Below are 20891 nucleotides of genomic sequence, written 5' to 3'. Positions count from 1 at the left end.
GTCAAGCAGCACTCAGAGTGCATATACTGACTTTATTGGAGTTACTTGGGCTTTCCACCACTCAGTGAGACCTTGGTGTCCTATGAGTTTTATGTAGTTGAACATCCAAGTCAGGAGTGATATAAAGTTTTTCAGGAATGTGTATTTAAACATAGGTTAATAATAAGATTTAAAATGTTTGTTTTCCTCTTAGCATCAATGAAAGCATATATTTATATGCTGAGCTCTTGAAAATTAATTTCCTGGACTTCTCTAGGGATATAAGGATTGTGTACAATGCACGGTTTTTCCTTGTATTATTTATGAACAGAGGGGTATAATCTGGTAGCAACTCCCTTTGTGCACAATTTTTTAAGCTCTTGAAGTCACTTTAGTTGCACTGAACTTTGAGATGAGAACGAAGCCCTCTTTCTCTTTATTGAGAGTTTTTCTTAGAATGTGAAACATGTTTACTTCCAGAATACCATGTAAATTTTCTTAAAGAGGTGCTTTGCAAATAAGCTATTATGGTACTAAAGAAAACATTGATTAGTTCTAAATGGCAGTAACAATTCAAGTGCATGTAAAGACAAGTGCATTTTCTTTCCAAGTTAAGCCTCTGAATTTAATAATTGAAGGAAAAAATACAATAAGGTGCAATAGAAGAAGCTTCTGTGAAGTGCATTATGCAATTATGAGTGCCATAACTACAATTGCCTTACCACATCATAGTATGTTTTCTACTCAGACTGTCTTTTAAACCAAAATATTTTTATTACTTTGTTATTTGGAAATATGTACTATTTGGAAAAGGTTGTATTTTCTGTGATGATTCTGTTGATTTAGGAAACCACTCTTGGTTGAGGAAATCCAAAAACTCAAGACACCATTCAAGTGAATACAGAATCCAGCTGAAGCAATCTGTTTATTTTTAGTCTTGTCAACATTGTTTTATCATGTGAAAACTCTGTTTTTAGGGGATTTCTTTCCCAGTTCCCTCAAATCATTACATATTGCTTAGCATACGCAAGACCAGAATTATTAGAAGACAGATTTTGGCTGTTTATTGTGCTACTTGACTTGGAGAATTGCATAAGTCATTAACTTTCTAGACCAGAGCCTGATTGTACCATTCACAGAACCTGTGTGCTGGAAAGAAGCTGTGTGATGGCTGTGTTTACATAGTCAAATTTGTTGCAAAAAGGAATACTATAACCTCTTCTTCATCACATAAAACAGGCCAAGAAGTAGGACTACAATTATAGTAGCAAAGATTTAGATTGGACTTAAGAAAACCCACAAAACAACCCAACTTTTATAATGGTAAGATAATAAAGCACTGAAATATATAGCCTGGGAAATTTAGAAGTCTCTGTCTTTGGAAATCTGCAGGAGCAGGTTAAACAACAGCTGTCTGAAATGATACAGATACACTTGTCCCAACTCTCAATGTTTATTTCTATTATTCAAACAAAACTTCTGTATTTCATATCAGGGTTTGGATTACAGAGTTTGGTCCATTTTGTTTTGGCTTTATCCAGCTTCATGAGTAACCAGCAGTTACATGACTTATATAATATGTAACTGTGAAAATATAAATGACACATTGGGAGATAGCAAACATATGTTATATTTCAAACCATATACTCATGGATACATTTCTGGCTTTCTGTTCACTTTACTTTTTGTGTATGCATATACATTATTTTTGCATGACTTGTGCATACTTTGTTCTTTGTTTATGTGTTTAAACTGATGTTAAACACAAGATACAAATAGCAGTTTGTGTGTAATATTACTTTTTTTTTACATTTACTTCCCCACTTAATCCTAGCAGCTCATGGAATTTCTTACAATTATTAAAGGGAAAGCAAGTATTCAGAAAGTAGATATATTGAGGGGTGGGAGTGAGACAGATGAATAAGGAGATAAGCAGGAAAAGAAAAGATATAAGAAAAAATGTAAAGGATAGGGAGGATGAATTTAAAGCAGTGAATTATGACCCAAATTAGGATTCTAGGGACTGAAATTCAATTTTGCATCTTGAAAATGGAAGAAGCAACAGAAGACTCAGCCTGGATGACAGAGGAAGTACATGTATTAACCAAGAGGTTGTACTGGATGAAACTCAAAACTATAATGAGGAAAGGTGGTGGGAAGGTCTTTGGCTAATGAAACAGTTTATCTGCTGGTGGAAATAAAAGTCTGCTCCATAGTTCGGGGATTTTGATGTAGTTCCAATAAGAAGCACATTTTAATTGTGATTAAGCTAAGGTTCCTTCATATGAAAGAAATATTGTGGTTGAAGTGTAAAAGTAAAGTATAAATGTTAAGAATAACTTTTCACAAAGAAAGATTTCCAAGAGTTCCTTTTTGTTCCTTATTAAAAATGTGGGGCGTAGGTTAGGAGAGAGTGGTAGAGTTTGACACAGCCTTTTAGTGAAGGTGCATCTTGGTTGCTCAAATCACAGCTATAACCCCTCTGTGTGTTGCAGCTCTTCATATTTCATATCAAATTTTCTGTAGTCACTTGATGTGTTTTCCGTGGATGCTGCTATGTGCATACAGATATGTACACGCTCATTTACAGTGATTTCTGATCTAGCATAGTTTTGTACAGACCTCCAGCTCAACAGCATTAAAGATGATAAATGAATGTATAAATCTAAGGGGAATGTACTAAAGTTAATAGTGAGGGTGGGTTTTTTTGCATAAAATAACTATGGTTTCCAACATTTTTCAAAGAGGTTCCTTCTCAGCTTAATGTGTGCTGATAAAGATCTATTCTATACAACATTTCCTTCTTATCTCATCACCCCATATCTGCAGTTTTTCCTTATGTCTATTCCTTTTAAAATCCAATTTTCTAGTTATACTAGTATTTATTAAAAGCTTGACTGTGGGGTCTTTGTTTATCCAAAGATCTATTTTTATCATAACTGTTTGTAATGATTAAACCTCAACAACTTAAACACTTTACACAAAATAATGTATTTTCAATAAATTGAAATATTAACCAATCATATGTAATGGTTCAGTTCTAGCAAATGGATTGCTAGAAATCCTTAGGGTTTCATATAAATTGAAAACTGTATTGACTGACCAGGCTGCACTCGAATTACATTGCATTTGGATCAAAAAGCATAGAAAAAGTTCTCATTATAGTTCCCTGACATTAATTTGAGCATTTTTATATGTGTGTCCTATTAAGTACTTTAAGTGCTTTTTGATAATTGTGCTTTGTAGTTTTTACAGCACTTCAGCCTATTCCCAGTTCAATTTCCTCTTTTATCCGATGTTTGAAATATTGATTTCTGACAGATAAAAGCAAACCTTATAATCTCAGCAGCATGCAATAAGTGAGTAAGACGGGGCTGCAGAATGCATCAGGGAATGGTCATATTTGAAACCGTCTTTGTTTTATTACATTTCGTCAACAGAATTTACTTACCGCTTGCTGATATTTATGTAAAAGCAGGACTCCTGATAGTCCAGTGATATTACCAGTTCCTGGTATACTTTTGCATTTAGTAAGATAAAAGAAGAAACTCCCTTGGTGGTTGATGATTGCAGCTGCTTAAACTGCTGTCAGCTGGCTTGAAGTAACTGTGATTTATCTTCCTCAGATTGTGCAGCATTGTGTCCGTGAACTTCCAGAGTTTGCATTAAAAAGTGACAGAACATCAGAGTGCCAGAAGCTTCTCATATTGTGGCCCTGAAGGTAAAAGCAAAAGCAACTCTGCTTGTTCTATGTTTGGGGAACACTGTCCAAACCCTCTGCAAAACTCTCGTGACATGAAAGAGATCTTAAAGAAATGGGTTGGGATTTTGAACATGGACTAAATACAATTAAGAGATGCTAAGGAATATAGACTTGGTGCTTTGTCTTGCATGTTTTCATGATGTTTCTTCTGCAATTTCTAAAAACTTGAAAGAGGAATTCCGTTCAATCCAATTTCTAGTTGATTAGTTAATGATATGTTAGGAATTCAGTTTGCCTTTTTTTTTCCTTTTTCTTATCCTGTACAATCCAGTGTCTCACAAGTAACATTGTATTAAACATCTCTAGTCAGCTCCATTAACACCTGCAGTAAAAGAGCAGAATATACAGGAAATTAGCTGCTTCATTTCTGGCAGTATTTCCTTTGAATCTGTGAAAATTTAGATCAGAATACTGTTTTAGAAGGTGAGAAAAGTTCCTCAGGTTACACAGTAGCTTTGGCAATCAATAGTAAACCTATCAAAGTGAGAACACAAGCCTCCATCCTGAACACCAGGTTAGGAGCAAACTGAGTGTCTTTTGAGAAATACACTTTTGAGAGGGATCAATTTACCTGAGAATAGAAGCAGGTGAAATAAATGAATGGGGGATATGATTTTTAATAATTTAGACATTTCTGAGATGAACATTGAGATTTTACTTAATCCCAAATTAGCAATTGCTAATTCAGTCACATGTTTTCGTGTTCAATCCTGGAAAAACTTGAAACAACCACCTCATATCTAGACCTTCACACACTTGATTATAGAATTGTTTTCATACTTAGGACATTTAAAAATGTTATATGAGTGAATTTTAATTATTATGATGGACTAGAACTCTGCCAGTCACTTAGCAGTTAAAGTTTAATCTCCAGTCAATTGAAATTTTTGTTACTAACCAATTAGCATTTAAAATTTTAAGTGATAAGTATTTAACTGCATTCTGGACATAGTGGGTTGGTGATAGAAAAGCCTGGCAGGGTTCTGGGGAATGGTAGGTCTGGAAAAGTGATTTGGTTAAGGCTATCAGGGAGAAAAGAGCTTCTGAGCCCTACAAGCTTTGATCATAACTTATAAATAAAGGCCGATGGAGCTGAGCTTGCTCAGTAGCAGAACGTGCTAGAGATGGTGCCTGTAAGGAAGGGAAAACAGTGGAGTAATTAGGAAGGCGTGGTTGTCTAGGAGTTAATATGGTCAGAGCTAGAGGTCTAAACACAGGGATCAAGGTGCAAGGCCCAGTCAGCCCTCTCTCCATCTGGGCTTGGCTGCTGACATCAAGGTGTGCCAAGACATTTACATACCAACGTGTAAGCAGAGGCAGAAAATGCTGTGGCTGATAGAAAATGAAGACTGACTGGAGCTAAACTTTGCAGCAAGGTTACCTCGGTGATGATTTGACAGTTGGGAAGCTTGGACCAGCAAAACCACAGAACTGAAATAATTCAAGATTTGTCAATAAGGAAAAAGACAAAGACACTGTTGGTTGAATTATATGTATATTATATGTATATTTACCTTGAATATTCAAGTAAAAATCTATAAGCCCCCAAAACAGCAAAATAATCTCTCTTTATGTTTTGGAACGTGCTGGCTGCACCCAACCCAAATTTCTGTGTCTCAGCAGACCAACTCAGAGATATGTGTACATGTGCAGGTTACATTCCTGTACATTCCACATATGCAGGTAAAGCATCAGCAGCAAGGATTCTGCAGTGGGTGATATAACTGTAGACAATCTCCATTAGAATTTCAAAGGAGCTATTTAGCATTTTTCATATTGGGTAGGTTATTTACAGTTCACTATTTAAAAGGAAAAAACATTGAGAAAGGTTTATCTTCTAATAAATCAAGAGTATTATGACGTCAAGTCACAAAGCCTAAGGGTATGAAGGCAGTTGCAGAAGCTGCCTCTTGCAAAATATTATGTATACTATATTATACTGGCTAGCTGAATTAAAAGTGCTTCTGTGAAGAATTAGAAACAATTAGAAATGAAAAAATACAATGTGGAAAAAATAGGACTGACAATTTTGTTGTTGAGATTCTTGTGGGAATCAAGCTGGAAAACAAGCCATTGAATACACCAACTGATATTTTCTAATGGTCTGTTTGAATTTGACGTTATATAATGTTGTATGCATGTGCATTCCAGTATTATAGCTGACAGAACTATCCTAATGTTTTTATCTGTGAAATTTCATTTTAAAATCTCAGTGTTTCAACTGATAGCATTGAACGCATCCAACTAATGCTGTTAAAACTATGAAGTGTTTGGAACAGTTTCAGAAGACCAAACTACATATAGTTTGACCCTAACTTTGTATATGGGAAGGATTATATTGGCCTCAACCATCTAATTCTAAACTCTGGGACTCCAGTAGGCTGCTTGAGGACTTAGTGCTCTATGTGTATATTTGCAAGTATTTTTAATATTTCTTCATAAAAGGCAAACTGGTAATATTAGAATATGTTTATATAATTAAAAAGTAACTTATCTACTTCGTAAAAACAGTGTAGACTGAATTCCTTTTTTACCTCGGTCTTTCCACCTTCCTCTTTCTCTTTATTCTCTTTGATGTCTGCAGCTGTTGTCTGACAAATAAGGCCAGCAGCTGCCTGCAGTGCTACTGTTTTACCAGCTGCTAAAGGTCTGCCTTCACCAGGCACCGGGTCCTCTCCCGGCCCGTGGTGCAGGGAGTGTTTGTCAGCCTGGTGGCACACACAGCCTCCAGCTGACAATTCAGTCTTGTCACGAGCTCTCAGCCTGCAAGTACTCGGAGCTCGTGTGCTCGTGTTGATTTCCTTGTTAAACAAAGTGTCCAAAGTGTCAGAAGAATGAATTCAAGCACGTTACACTACATAACCAAATGACAATATTTCTCTCATTTTAGCTCCTTAATATCATCTTCAGCTGAGTGGGAAAGAGCGCAGATTGCACGACCCTGGGGAACTTTGTTTCAACATTTATTATTGGGAAAAGTATGCCTTTCAAAAGATAAAATGTATTTCAAATATCAAATCTCTCCCTGTGCTGAGCTAAATGCTGCCTTGATGTATGCACTGTACACTCTAAGTTGACAGATGTGAAGTACAAGTAAGAGCAGAATTCGACCAGCTAAATTTAACATAATAAGATTACGAATACTACAAGGGCAAAGGATTTTCTAAACATTAAATGCTACAGTGTGCCTGAATTCTGTTTTCAGATTTAGTCCTAGATAGTCTGGTTGTGGGGCTGCACAGTGACAAACCAGCAAAGTATCTCTATTTTGAGGTAGGGATCTTAAATGTGCAGTGTTTAGAGTGACAGCTACTCATTGATGTACTGGGAGGATTTTATCTAAGTTTACCCTAATATTTAAGCCTTTTTTTCCCCCTTCCTTTCTCAAATAATTAGAAAACATTCTTATCTCAGAATATATTCTGGAAAGTGTTTGATTTGCTTGAATTATTTAAAGTTATAATACGAGGGTTTTTTTCTGAATTCTGGGGAGGTTTTATTGTTGTTAATAAAACCTGTTTTTAATAGTGTTTGCAAATGCGGAGCACATGGTTCAACCGAAACTTTTGCCTGTGACTGGGGCAAGGTTTTATCATAGTGACCCACTGTCATGGCCTTGTCTTTACTGCTCTTACCATAGAACAATCACAGAAGGAATTGCCACACGAGATCTTGTACACCAACATTTTTTCAGCAGCTAAATGTAACAAAATAAATTCGTATTTCTGTGCAAAACAGCCACTCACACGGGAGCAGATAGGGAATATTCCAGTGATATAGGCTCCTAACAAGCTTTTCTCAATTTCACCAGTAGTGGAATGTCCAAAAAAAAAAAACCAAAAAACAAAACAGATAGTAGCCTGGTAGTTAGTGCTTAGCAAGGTGAAATCTCAGGATTCAATAAAAACAAATTTTTTGGAAAGGTTGTAGTGTTTAGCTTTCAGTTATCACTGGTTAACAGAGTACATTCTCAAATAATGGGTTATTCTTAACTTTTGGGTTCACCTTCCCTTGCAAATGATTTGTGGGAAAACGTAATTCAGTGGGTAGTTTCATCAATATTTTGTAAAAGGCCTAGAAAAGCACATCAACACAAATATGCCCAAACATGACAGTGGTGGTCCAGGCAGTCACCTGAGAAAGAGAAATGCAGACTGAGCATGTTATACCAGAGCAAGAAATGGAACTATGGTTGTTTCCATTACCAGTCAAATGAGCAAATTATTGGGATGGTGGATCCTTTGAGTAGTCATCCCTCATAATCTTTTCCAAACATTCCATTCTCATTTAAATAAAAAACTGACTTTCCAAAGCCTTTTCTGTCAAGCTTTAATTACTTAGTTCATTGTTCAAATTATTCTTTTTGTATACTGCAGTTGCAAAGTAATATGTAGCATACGGACAAAAATGTCTCCCCTATAATGATCTTCACTGTAACCATGCACTACTGGGGCAGGCATATGTGCATCCAAGAGGTTAAATTTAAAATTTATTTGCAAGTACCACAATTTCAGTGGTATTTGACCACTTATTTAAAGAGTAAATGTGGCTTTTAAATTGTTCTCTTGAAACAAACCTTGCTGATGTTGGGATTTGGGGAGATATTTTACTGAAATGGATTATTTTTTAAAGAGATAGTTTGGGGAGGGTGTGTATGTATGGTTTTTTGTTGTTTTGTGTTTGGCTGGTTGGGTGGTTTGGTTTGTTTTTTTTGTTGTGGCAAAGATAAATCTGAAGTTTAGTAAAGCTGTTATTACTAAGGAGAGAAATAAACCAGCTACAACTTCATTCCTTGAATTAATCAGATCTTTCTGGAAGATTGCACAAGCTGACTGAAGGAGACCATCCACATTTCCCCTTTCCCAGTGATCGCATTAGCTCAGCCTGCATGGCCTCTCTGCCAGGTTCCCACAGGACTTCTGATTTCTGACTTGACTTCTTTCCTGACTACTGCCCTATCCCCTCTCCATCTTTGTCCAGTGACTCTTCTTCCAGCCCTAGAGCTGTAATCTCTTGGGATATTGTTTTTAAGGTTATTTTAGCTAAAGGTAGCTAGGTTTTTATTTACATATTTTATTCATAGATCAGAGGTTTTTTTCCCCCTTTATTTTCTTTTTAGAAGTGAGTGGATATTGGTGTAGCGTCACACTAGCAATAGCTTACCAACAGGCTTCTTGGCTGTTCTGTGGACCTACAAAAGCCTGTTTATGGAACTCAGGTCAGTCAGAAATGTACTTTGACAAAGAAGGCAAAGAAGATTGTTGTCAAAATTAAGAGGATTCACAGAATCAGCATTTTCTTTATAGGGGAAAAATGGAAGAAAACAACTGCATTTTTCAACATATGCAGGATAAAATGTTTTCATTTTTCCTTCCTACATAACTTCTTTTCAGAATTTGGTTTTTGTGTGTTACACAACTACAGTGGAATTGATTCCCTACCAGTACTGGCAGGACAGTAGTAAGGAGAGCCTGGGAGTTGTGTCTCGTTACCTTAATGAGGGAAAGCTGTGAAGTGAAACAGCAGGAACTTGATTTGAGGAAGCTGCCGTTTTTGAGTTTGGTCCGAAAAGGTTGCTGACTGCATGCAGCTCAGGAGCCATGGGGATGTGAAGAGATGTGCCAGTGGGCTGGTGAGTGAGTGGGGCTGCTTTGGGGGGGTGGTACCCACGAGCTCTTTCACTATGGACTGAGCCACTGAGGCCACTGCTTGCTGACACCAGGTTCAGAGTAAGCCATAAAGGTTTTATCTTTTTGTTAGAAGAAAGAATTCTGGGCTCAAGGAAGAATTCTGGCCTAGGATTAGAAAGGTATGAAATTTGTGTAGTGTGTGCTAAATGAAATGAAAGCTGCCTGCACAGCCCTTCAGGGGCAATCTCTTAGCACAGAACGTTGTCTTAATTTTATCCTCTTAAGTCATGCAGCGAGCACCTATGTGCTAAAAAAGAAAAGTAGGTTCTTCTATAGTAGTATTTTATATAAGGATCAGGGCTTGGTTCAACATTCCTGAGGACTGTGTATTCAGGATCTGGGTGTTTAGGAAAGTGCAAAGAGATTGACTAGGAAATGCTTTGAAGTTTTTTTCCCACTGCCTTTACATATGGCTTCTTATGGAAATGCCATCTTCTCCTGTGAGAAAGGGCATACTGTGCTTTCACCCCTGACTGCATGGGCACTGTACATCCAGTGGGATAACCTGCAGGAGAATCCTGTTTTTGTCACTGGCTTATGGCATGGAGCCTTTATTTGCGCAAGTGTCTTCTCTTCTCTGACCCTTCTCATTTCTTCACAGTAAACTAACTGTAAAGCACTGTTTAGCATCATATTGCTGCTTAAGACAAGCTTGCTCTGCCTTTTCAAGAGGATCTATTATCTATGTTTTAGTCCTCTGTTAAGATCAGTATTTGCTTTTTTTCAGCTCTGAGCCCAAGTGGAGGGAGTTCCCCTTTTTCTACTAGATATAACATAAAAAAGTACCTGTAGGGCACTGTACAGTCCTGGCGTGTGCTTTGCTTTGGTACTGAAATATGAGCAAGAATTAATCACCAATGCAACTCACTAACATGAAAATGAGTGTTGTACATTGAAGAACAGGTAAGCCTGACAACAAATACTGTATTTGGCTATTAATGAATGACCCTAATTTAAAGAGAAGAGAAAAAAAAGGGTAGAGATAAAAATTGTAAAATGAAGTTGTCCCTGTAGTAAGACCAGACATTCAGCTGCTATAAATTGGCAATGATCCACTGGCTTCCACACAGCTATGCTGATCATGCCAGCTGAAGGACTGACCCTGAATGTTATCAAAGTTTTCTTGGAGGTGGCAGGAAAATAAATCCTTTACAATTTCCTCTTTAAGAACTCAGGATTTCCGTTTTTATAACTGCAAACTTCCAGAGTGAAATGTGGAGCGCAGAGACAGGCAACACCACGCTGACTGTATTTGATTAGGGTAATCCTTTTTTTCCTTCTATGTGGTTACTACAGCCAAGCAATTATTTATCATACTATCAGTTGCTTGAAGCACTGTAGACTACAGGTTAAATATTCTCATGTCAATGTGAGCTTCTGCTCCAAGGTCTCATTGAAATCTAATGACTTTCATCTTCAAAAGAAATTTTAATGAGCTCAGAGTATCTACCCTTCTGTTTTAATTGTTGTACTTTGTACACTTCACATTCTGCAGATCAAACCCACCTATTTTTCATTTTTTTTCCACCTGAAAATACTGTTGACAAGCTCTTTCCGGAGCTCTCTTCTTCTGTCCACTTTTTATTGGTCATATTCATGTAAGATATAAATCCAGAAATATGCAACACATGCACATTTAAAACCCGTAACAGATCTAGTACTTACCACTGAAGAACGTAACATGTGCCAGCCACTGTTACTTTGATTAGCCTGAAATCAGAGATGTCTCAGATGCTGGTGTCTGTAACAGTCAAATAAACCCATTAAATAAGTGGTGGTAAATGTATTTGGTACGAGTATCAAAACTTCTTCTGGACTACACGTGGAACAAAGCTCAAAAAGAGGTATTGCTGTGCCTCTCTATATAGGCAGCTACATATATACTGTTGTCCTGTTCTTTTCTCACTTTGTGGGCTGCTGTGTGCATGTCTCAGGTGCCATTTGTTCAGTCCCATCGGCATCTTCACACATTCTTGCGTTTTCATAATCCCCTTTTTGCTATGAGCATCCTTCTTTCACTCATCCTCATAAATATTAATTACTGTGGTCTGGTTGAAATAAATACAGTTAGACAGTTTTTCAAGTGGAAAGTTATTGGGTTGTTTCTAAGAAGCTTGAATTCAAAGTTCTGGTCAATATTTAGAATGTAAATGAAATGGGTGTGACCTGGGACTGGCTGCCAGCAGTTGTAGGGGTTGTAGCTCTCTCAAGTATCTGGCCTTAATAGTTAAGTTTTCAGTATTCTTAACAGGCAGCATTTGATTTGTTCTGTTCCACCAACCCTTTAGAGAAAATTGTCTCCCATTCAGTTTCTTATAAAATTTTATAATTTATGACATTTTAGTACCTTGCATCGAAGTGTGAAACTTTTCTGTGTCAGAGAGAGTGAGCCTGGGAAGTCCTTGGCGTTGCATGATAGACTGAATGAATACAGGCTGAGGGATTCTTTGGTCAGTTCTACAGATCTAGAATTTATTTCTTATTGTGCTCATCTGGTTGTACAGCAGATGACACTGCGGAGAGCTGTACAATACTACTCCAATTACAACAGCTAGCAGGCTGTTAAAATGATGGTCTCCACTCCTTACTAAAGGTGGGCCACCATCAAATCTGGGTATAAGATGTTAATATGTATTAGCAAAAAGTCCAACATTAATGTTTTTACGAAGTTTTTGTTACTGCATGAAACCTTCTTGGAAGAGTTTAGCATGTGCTTGATTGTGGGAAATGAGGAATGCAGCACAAAAATATTCTGCTTACATTTCAAAAACGTATAAAATGCATCCATCATGGAAGATGGAATTGGATGTGTATTACACTGAAGAATGGTTCAGACCCTTGAAGCTCTACAAAATCTACATGGTGTTTAGATCAAATATTAAATCTGTTTTCAAGATAACCGAAGTAAAGCAGTGAGACACAGATCTAGATCTGATCTAAGTATTTGAGTATTTTTAACATTATTTTTAGAAAAGAAATTACACACTAGTAGTTGTGCTCATCTCCTTATATGATGCTCCGGGTTTAGAACTAAATTACCAGTTATTAAGGAATTTTCAAAATTGCCCTTTTTTTAGCTACTAATTTACTATCAGCCATCCAAAGACAGATTCGTAGGATATAAATGAAATGCTATAATTATACAAGGGAGTGGGTCACTGACCTTTGGATTGCAATATCTTGTCTCTTTTGTCCTTTCCTTATACTACCCAGTCTACACGATGAAATTGCATCTTTTTCTTCGGTTGTCTCAAGAATGAGGTGGTATTGGAAACTAGTGAGGCATGGCACAATGTAGGTGTTCATAGCTTGCAATAATTTACCCATTTTCATTTTGTTTGATTTTATTAACACCTGTGTCTCCAGGGAACACAGGGAGCAGGGGAGGAAAGGAGAGAATACTTCAACAATAATCTAATGATCAGCACTTACACTCCCCCCCAGCCCTGCTGTTATGTCAAATGTCAAGATACCTCACAGCCAAGCAATTTATAAAACAAAATGCGTATCTATAAAGGAAGAGGTGCAGATGGTAGAAAGCTGTGTGTCATGCCATGCACACGTACATGGAGGACAGCAAGGGAGTCATTAAAAATATGGATTTCTTTTGTAATGCAGTGGCTGTTTGTCAGCTGGTGTAATTGTCATACATCAATGGAACCACTCAGAAATATAACATCTGAGGAATTAGTCACTTAATGAAAGTTAATCAAAATTCTTTATAGAAGAGTGATAAAGGATTCTTGAACAAAATTTGGAGACAAAGGAAAAAGCATATAAGGAAATATGGGATTGCAATCTGCTGAAGTTTCATCTGCATATTAGTTTCTGGAGTATTTCTGAAGATGTTGGTATTCTAGGCAGTAGAAGACAAAGATTTGCTATCAAATTAACCAAAATACTACATCAATAAAAGCATATGGAAATAGAAGGTATCGAATGAGGTCTAAAATAGTGGGTTGCACACTAAGAGAAAGCTGAGTTTAAACAATATACGTGAATTGAAAAGTCTGTATTCTCTTTTGAGCCACTTGGGGTTTGAGGTCTTAGGACTGAGTCCTAAAGCACAGCATATAAGGGTGTGCTGCTCTGCAAAGGATCTCTGAGCTAACCTGGGATAACCCACCTCTGCAGTCAGAAGCAGGGTAGCGAGGTGATACTGCACTTTTATTGCCTTCACTTTGTGGAGCTTTCTGGTGCCTGAGCTCGTGTTTCTGAATGCACACCTGCAGCATAGAGGTGGCAGCTCATTTAGAGTTACCACAAGTATTTATATACATGGCAATACATCAGAGTAATCAACCTTATCAGATCTGTGGTTTAACATGCCTGTGAATCATTGGTTTCACTCAGTTGATTTTTTTAATAATCGGGCTTTTTAATTATAATTGAACATGGCTAAGGTTTTAAACAAAACATTATTTAAGATTTAAAAGATCAAATGTTTTTTCTCCCTGAAAATATTGCCTGGTCAAGAAAAAAAAAAGCTACCGTTGTTTGTGGGATTAAATTCAATCTTGTGATTTTTCTCAGTTGTGTGAGGGGAACATGGGTAGAGAAAAAGACAAAAGGTTGTGCAACAGCAAAATGAAAACCACGACAGAACATCAGAAAATGAAAACTAAAGGCATATTCAAAGAGTTTCTGGGATTTGCTATGATTGTCAGTTCTCTTAATCACAGGTTTTGGTTGTGAGGTACCAGTTTTGTAGCAGGCAGCAGGAACTGAAGACTGTGACAGTCCTGTATTGCTTTAGTGCTGTAGGGTCTAAGTTCTGGGAAGAGTGAAAGGTGGTCAGCAGCTGTATGAACAGGCAAACTCTGATGTTATCTTCCTCCTCTGTCTTGATCTCAGTCGATCATCTGTCACATGTTGCTGTGTAAATGTGCAAGAGTGAAATGAAGTCAGTGGCCTGGCCTCACTGTTCACTAGGAGCCAGAGCCACATGGTGTGCAGGTGGGCAGTAGAGTTGCCCTGGCAATGTAGGAGGGAGAGGAGTGTATTAACAGATTCAAGAATTTACATCCACATGTGTATGTGCCCACACTGTTACTTTCTGTTGGTAACTGGTGTTTCTGAATTGAAGCACCTCTACACTGCCTTCTCTTTCTGCAAGCAAAATGAGTAACACCATAAGTTGCAATTGTCAATGGATGCTAGTTTGAAAAATGATTCATACACAGTGTTCTGGCCATCTGTGAGCTAACATCTGGATGGAGAGCAGTTTACTCCCTGATGGAATGGTGCTTCTGTCCACCTAGTTGACTTAACTAAAACTGCAGTCTGGCTTTGGTGAAGAACTGCATGTAATAAAATGAGGTTTGTCTTTTCCTTTCCCATTGTATATTTCTTTGAAACAAATCAATATCCCTAAGGAACCTTGATCAGAGGATTATTGGGAGTGTTTAGAGGTGAGCAGTTGCTGTGCAGCACTAGGAAACAAACTGAGGCTGCAAACAGAAAGCAATGGAACCCCTCTGACCCAAACTGCATTCTGCTGAGTGAGGTGAGATGCTGAACAACACCTCCTTCTCTAGAGATAAAGGCAAAATAATGTTGCATTCATTCTCTTGAGCAATGCTTCTGCTTGCTCTTATGTCAGAATCCTCAGGACATCAAGAAAAGCATAAAGCATGAAATCTCACCAGAGCCATAAGCCTCTCCTCACCTCTCTCATCCACTGTTACTGTAATCAACCTTCAGATCCAGGTGGCTTTTGTGGTAGTCTTTGAGAGATATTGGCAACAAGATTCTAAAACAACAAAACTATTCAATTTTATATGGCGTGGGGGGCTTTTTGTTGTTATTCCTTAAGAAATTCCTGTTGGGAGAAACAAAACAATGTAAGACTTTGAGTTCAACAAATCGTTGCAAGAAACAAGTAGGTGCATTTTCCCCCAAATGCCACTGCTGGTGGCTTGTGCTTCCTTTTTGCCATACTGTCATCAGTAACACTATTACTAAGTATGCTTATATCTACCTAATAACCTTATTGCAGTTGTGCCAGGACTGGTAACACGTGATGGAACCTCGCAATAACTCGTATGGAAATAAGAAGAGACTATTTTTTGGGCAGCCTGACAGTAACATTCAAGATGCTGTAGTTGCCTGTGCCTGTTCCTTATTTCTGCCTATGCCTATGGCAACAACCTCTTCTTTCCAAATCCTGATTCTTTGATTTTAAGAAAGGCAGCTTTGCTGAGTGTTGGGGGTGTCTGGCATGTCTGAAGTTGTAGTGTGTCAGTGAAGTAGCCACAGGATGATTGCAAAGATCTAATTTGGAAATTGAAATAGCAGGAAAAATGGAGCTCATGTGGAAAGGACTGTCTCAGTAGTGCTCTTGGAATTCTGTTCAAGAAGGTGCTTTCTGAAGTTGTTGCTTAGAAGAGTCAATGACTGATCTCTTGATCTGGTAACTAGGGAAACCTCCTCAGTCATCTGTATGTTAGACATCCTGCAAGCTTTTCAATAGCATATTCAGATTCATCATTGGAGGTAGGCAGGTTTGATTCCTCAGCATTAATGGTTAATTTCCTATACACTCAGAACAAAATTCTTTGCTAAAATCACTCTTTTTTTTTTCTTCTCCCCACACCCCCTCCATACAATTCACTGCACCACTTTGATCTACTCTGAAACTCACAGGTTATGTCAAATACCTCACATTCACTTCACTAATCTGTGCAACCACAGCAAACATTTGCCCAAATAGCCATTTAGCTTTCCAAATAGTCACAGGTATGCAATTTTGCAATCTTGTATGCAAATTATTTAGCTGTGACTTTTCCTGTGCATAGAGTTAATAACTGTAGCTTTTGCCTAAGATCTGTTTTTTAACAGTAAAATATTCACACCCAGAGGATGGGATGCCATCCAGAGGGACCTTGAGAAGTGGGACCGTGAGGTTTAATAAACCTTGGGTAATTTGAGGACCCCATTGTTTCCCTCAGCAAAGAATTATGTGATGAAATCAGTACAAACTGACTTCAGCTTGAATTAAAAGCTCCCTTATAGGGAAGGGCAGAGAAACATCTCTTGATTTTATCTTCATTGAGGGCACTTCACTCTTTTACAGTTTGTTCTTTAAAGGTATACAGACTTTGGTGCTAAAGTAGATCAGTGTTCAAACTGATCTACTACAAACCTAACTATAAAGATTTAGGGTCTCTCCTTCCAGGAACAGTGACTTTTCGTATATCCTCCCAAAATCTGAACATCACACAGCTACTTGATACTGCACTTTAAAACACAATGGAAATAATTTAGTCAAATAGAATGCAGTTGTCTGTGTCTTGTTTTTGACGAGGACAAGAGGGTTAACAGCATGATAAGTAGAATGTGGTCAGCTGGGCCAGTGGTGGCTACAGAAATTCAGACCTTTAATCTTATATCTTACCTGAATGTGTTTACTTATATTACAAATTTCATGCATTCAATTATATTACAAATATCCTCATACTATACAGGGAAAATACTTCAGTTCAAAACCTGAGGAAGAATCTCAGTGTACCGTGTCCTCTGTGCCACTTTCTGAAAAATTATTCTTTTCTGAGTACTGCTTTTTCTTAATTGTACATATGGGATCTGATGGACCTTGGTATACATCCAAACTAAAATACTAATTCCAATAGAACTGTTAATTTCTTGCAAGATTTTAGGCCTACTGTTCACTGTAATGTTAGGTTACTAGAGACATCATTAAAACATTGTAGGTAAACTGTACAATTTCAGTTCATGAAAGAAGAGATGTCTTGTATGCCTATGTTAACCTGTTTCTCAGAAACTGATAAGTAACATATTCCAAAGAGTTTAATTGGATGCTGTTTATAAACTGACTGTACCAAATTTGGATTGATTTCAAGATTGCTATTATTATGCTGAACTGAACAAAGAGAACTCAGTTTTAGTGACAATTATGATCATAATGTATGTAATGCATAGATAGTTCTCATGTCTAAATATCTGACCTGATGCACCACATGAGAGACCCAATGATGAGGATAACCTAAGTCACCACTCACTGTACTGTAGTCTTTGATAGCTGATTATAATAAATATGCAATATATTGCTAATGAGAATCCTTTAACCCACTTTGAGTGGTGGTTAATGTAACCTCTCACTTTTTTTTGGAAGTTCAGTGCTATGAGCTCTGTGGTTCCAGTAAAAATATGAGAGAAATTCCTCACTGGGGATGAGTAGGAAGTTTCACTCTGCAGTCAATAAGCATCTGTCTTCAGCAGGAGCAAGATTCAGGTGTCTGCCCAGCTGACCTGCTGAATATGGTGTTCAGTCCACCCTGCTTCACCACGTTCTTCTTTGAGACATTCTGTGAACCATGTGTTCTACTCTGAGTTTATAAAAAGGGTTACCTTCTGAATTCACTTTCGGAGGTATTTACAAGTCCTTCTTTGCCCTTCCTACCACAGACCACTTTGTAGTCTAGATTTCCAGTCTACATTGACCATTCTCATGGGTAACTGTTAATTAATTTCTCTGCTTCCTTGAAAATGTACTAGTAATCCAGCCTACCCAGGTTGTATATGCAACAAAACCCAACGTGTTTCGTGACTGGAAAAATCCTGAAGAGACAAATTGAGTGTACATTAGTTCACTCGTTCTGAGGGCCTAGTGCTGACAACTACTTCATAATGATTGCTATATTTTTATTCAGGTTTTTAAATTTTTTTTTAATTATTTCTTTTTTTGGTTGTCATTCACCAGAAATAAACGCAAAGATAGAGAAATTTCCTTACATACTTAGATCTGGAGATAACGAAGAAAAGAAAGCTTCTAAATATCACAACATTATGAGATGGCAAGGGTCTTTGCAAAGAGTGAATACAGATGTGTTTGAGACTTCAATACGTGAAGTTACTCATCTTCTGTAGCTGAAAGAATTTACATGGCTTTATTACTGGGGTATTACTTGTACATAAAAGCTAGATATGTTTGAGATGCTGTCAGCAAGTTCTTTGACGGTTTGGGCATTGACAAGATGGAAATAAACATTGCTGTGAGCTGAATAATGTTTAAAGAACAACCACATCTCTTCCAATTGCTGCCAAGATTAGCCTTTAAACAGAAGTTAGTTGATAGGCCTCTTTTAAGGACAAAGTTCACCAAAGGATTTGTAACAATATTGTCTCTAGATGATAGTAACAAAAAATAAAAATAGTCTAACTAGCCATTCATCCCTCTGCTGAGCTACTAAGTAAGGGCAAACAAATAATATCCTGGTATCAGATTTGTTCTCATTGTAATAGTTTTTTATTGTGGCAGAAGTCTTTCAGTGCAGAGAAATACAGAAATGAGAAAAAGACAACGTTATAGTCAACTTTGGAAATCTATTTGTAGAAAAGTGGTTTCTGGCAGATAAACATTGTAAATTTCAATACTTCATGTAATGGCAAACCTTCTCTCTCCTGGAAGCATCTCTTTCTAGGCATAATGACAGTATTTCAATTTTAACATGTTATAATTAAGTGATGCTCTTTACCCTGAGCAGCGCAGTGTGAGGCACCTGAGTGAGGAGGTTCATTTGCCAAGGTAGCACTGACATGGGTGTGCCAGTTCCACAGAAAACTGTCAAATGTATAGAGTGCTTTGAGAGAAAAGCTCCCAAATGTAGCTTCTCAATACTGTGCACCAGACTTTCTCCTTGAGGAGGAGGTCCTTGGGGGATGTGCAGTAAATACGAAAAAGCTCTAGTTACTGGAACAAATTTGTAGTTTCATCCAGTATAATTGATACCACTAGAGCCAGATTTTGAAATGATCACTGCAAGAGATCTTTTCAGCTGAGATGCTGCAACCTGATCTTTCAGGAGCTCGGTGACTTTGCCATGAAATCCACCCCAGTGGGCATTGACCCACTGCCACAGCACAAAGCTTTTCATCAATGCATTTGCATACAAGTGATGGCTGACTCCGCCAGCTGTACTGCCCACATGCATGCCCTAGCCCTGTTTTAGCATGCTAAGTTCCTTATGGCTTCATTCTTTCTCAAAGCAATACAGTTTCTATTCCACACTTCACACTGGTGTTGTTCTGTGCAGCCTCTGATCTGCTTAAATAGCCCAGTGTAGCCATGACTAACAAACCATTTGCATTCAGAGCACCAGCTTCAGGGGAAAGACACATGGTGGCTATCAAGGGATTTGAACACAGAACAAAGTACAAACACTCAACCTGTTTTAAATAAGTAATCTTCCTTGCTTTAAAGAAGTTTGAAGCACCGAGCTGTGGTTTGTTCTGAAAGGCCCTTCTCCGACACGCTGAGTTCTTTCTTTCAGTGTAAGCAACCACCTCCTTCCTAGCAGCTAGAGTAATCAATAACCTGAATTCAGATTACTGAGAGTGCTGATTTAAGTGGGTGAGAGAGAGAGGAGTGGGTTTAGTTCCATAACATTCATGGTTTGTGTGTGTGTTTTGTATTTATAAAGAGAGATGACCTTTGCAATTTTTAGTGATAATTTTTTTTCCATCTGAATATTCAACTTGCTATCTGTCTAATCAAATCCATCATTTGGGGCATATTCTGTATTGTTCTGCAGGTCAGTCATATATAATCAAGCACAGTAACACCAATTCAGCTTCCCTTGTTCACCTTCATAATACTATTGAAATCATGTGGATGTAAAAAGAATTGGGGTTTGGCCTCTTTTGTGGGCAGTTTTATTCACTGAGTCACTCTTCAAGCCCTTTGACCTCCCTGGTATTCTTATTGTCAGAGTCTCACAGGTAGACCAAATTTGTTGGCTATGCATACCAAAAATTTCTGTTAAAGGCAATGGAAAGTAAAGTTTGGTTTGGGGTTTGTTTATTTTTTTTTAATGAGGAAAATGTTCTCTGGATCAAAATATTACTGAGATCAGTGAAAAAATTGGTTTTGTGATTTCAAATGTGATTCTTTAGAGTCTCTTAATGTGTACACACCAGGCTGCTGTTTGTTGCTTTAATGCTCTGTTAGGTTGTATTTTTTAAGGCATGAAATTTGCCTAAGAAAAATTGGTTGAGATAACTTTAGAAAAATAAATTTTAGATAGATAAAAAGAGAAGTACTGTACTTAACTTCACACATAGCATTGCCAATGAAGTAGTCAGTAGAGACTGAGCCTGAAATGGAAGTTCTGGGTGTTGAAGGTTGTGTTTTATGAATACAGTACATTAATTGATAGGTATGAGGTAGCAATCAAAATGTAAATAGAACTTGGTTTACATTAGTGCCTAACTTTGCTGTATAGATGTATTATATATGCTTTTAGGATGCTGAACTCAATTTCAAAGCATATCTTTAATTCATGATTTGTTAAAATTAATTCCATTTGTGGCTTAAAAAACATTGTGATTAAAAATAATGTTTTTTTCTGAGCTGAACAAACTTCATAATTTCACATTATTCCTGTACTGAAAGCTAAACCTCTTGCTTGTTCTGAAAGCATTGCAACCTTTTTTAATAT

The 20891-nt window shown here is 37.5% G+C and overlaps 1 long non-coding RNA gene across 2 annotated transcripts in view; it reads left to right on the top strand.

The window, feature by feature from the left end:
- The window catches only part of LOC108641760, a 79330-nt gene that overhangs the window by 31306 nt on the left and 27133 nt on the right, over positions 1 to 20891 (top strand). For both annotated transcript variants that reach the window (XR_003916407.1, XR_003916406.1), the window contains one exon: positions 3606 to 3700. This is a non-coding gene — a long non-coding RNA (uncharacterized LOC108641760). The remainder of the gene's footprint in view (positions 1 to 3605; positions 3701 to 20891) is intronic.

The sequence above is a fragment of the Manacus vitellinus genome, unplaced genomic scaffold (assembly GCF_001715985.3).
Source record: "Manacus vitellinus isolate BGI_N305 unplaced genomic scaffold, ASM171598v3 scaffold_10_pilon, whole genome shotgun sequence".
In the NCBI taxonomy this organism is placed as follows: Eukaryota; Metazoa; Chordata; class Aves; order Passeriformes; family Pipridae; genus Manacus; species Manacus vitellinus.
The sequence above is the reverse complement of the archived record's forward strand: the minus strand, read 5'-3'. Positions and strand labels throughout refer to the sequence as shown.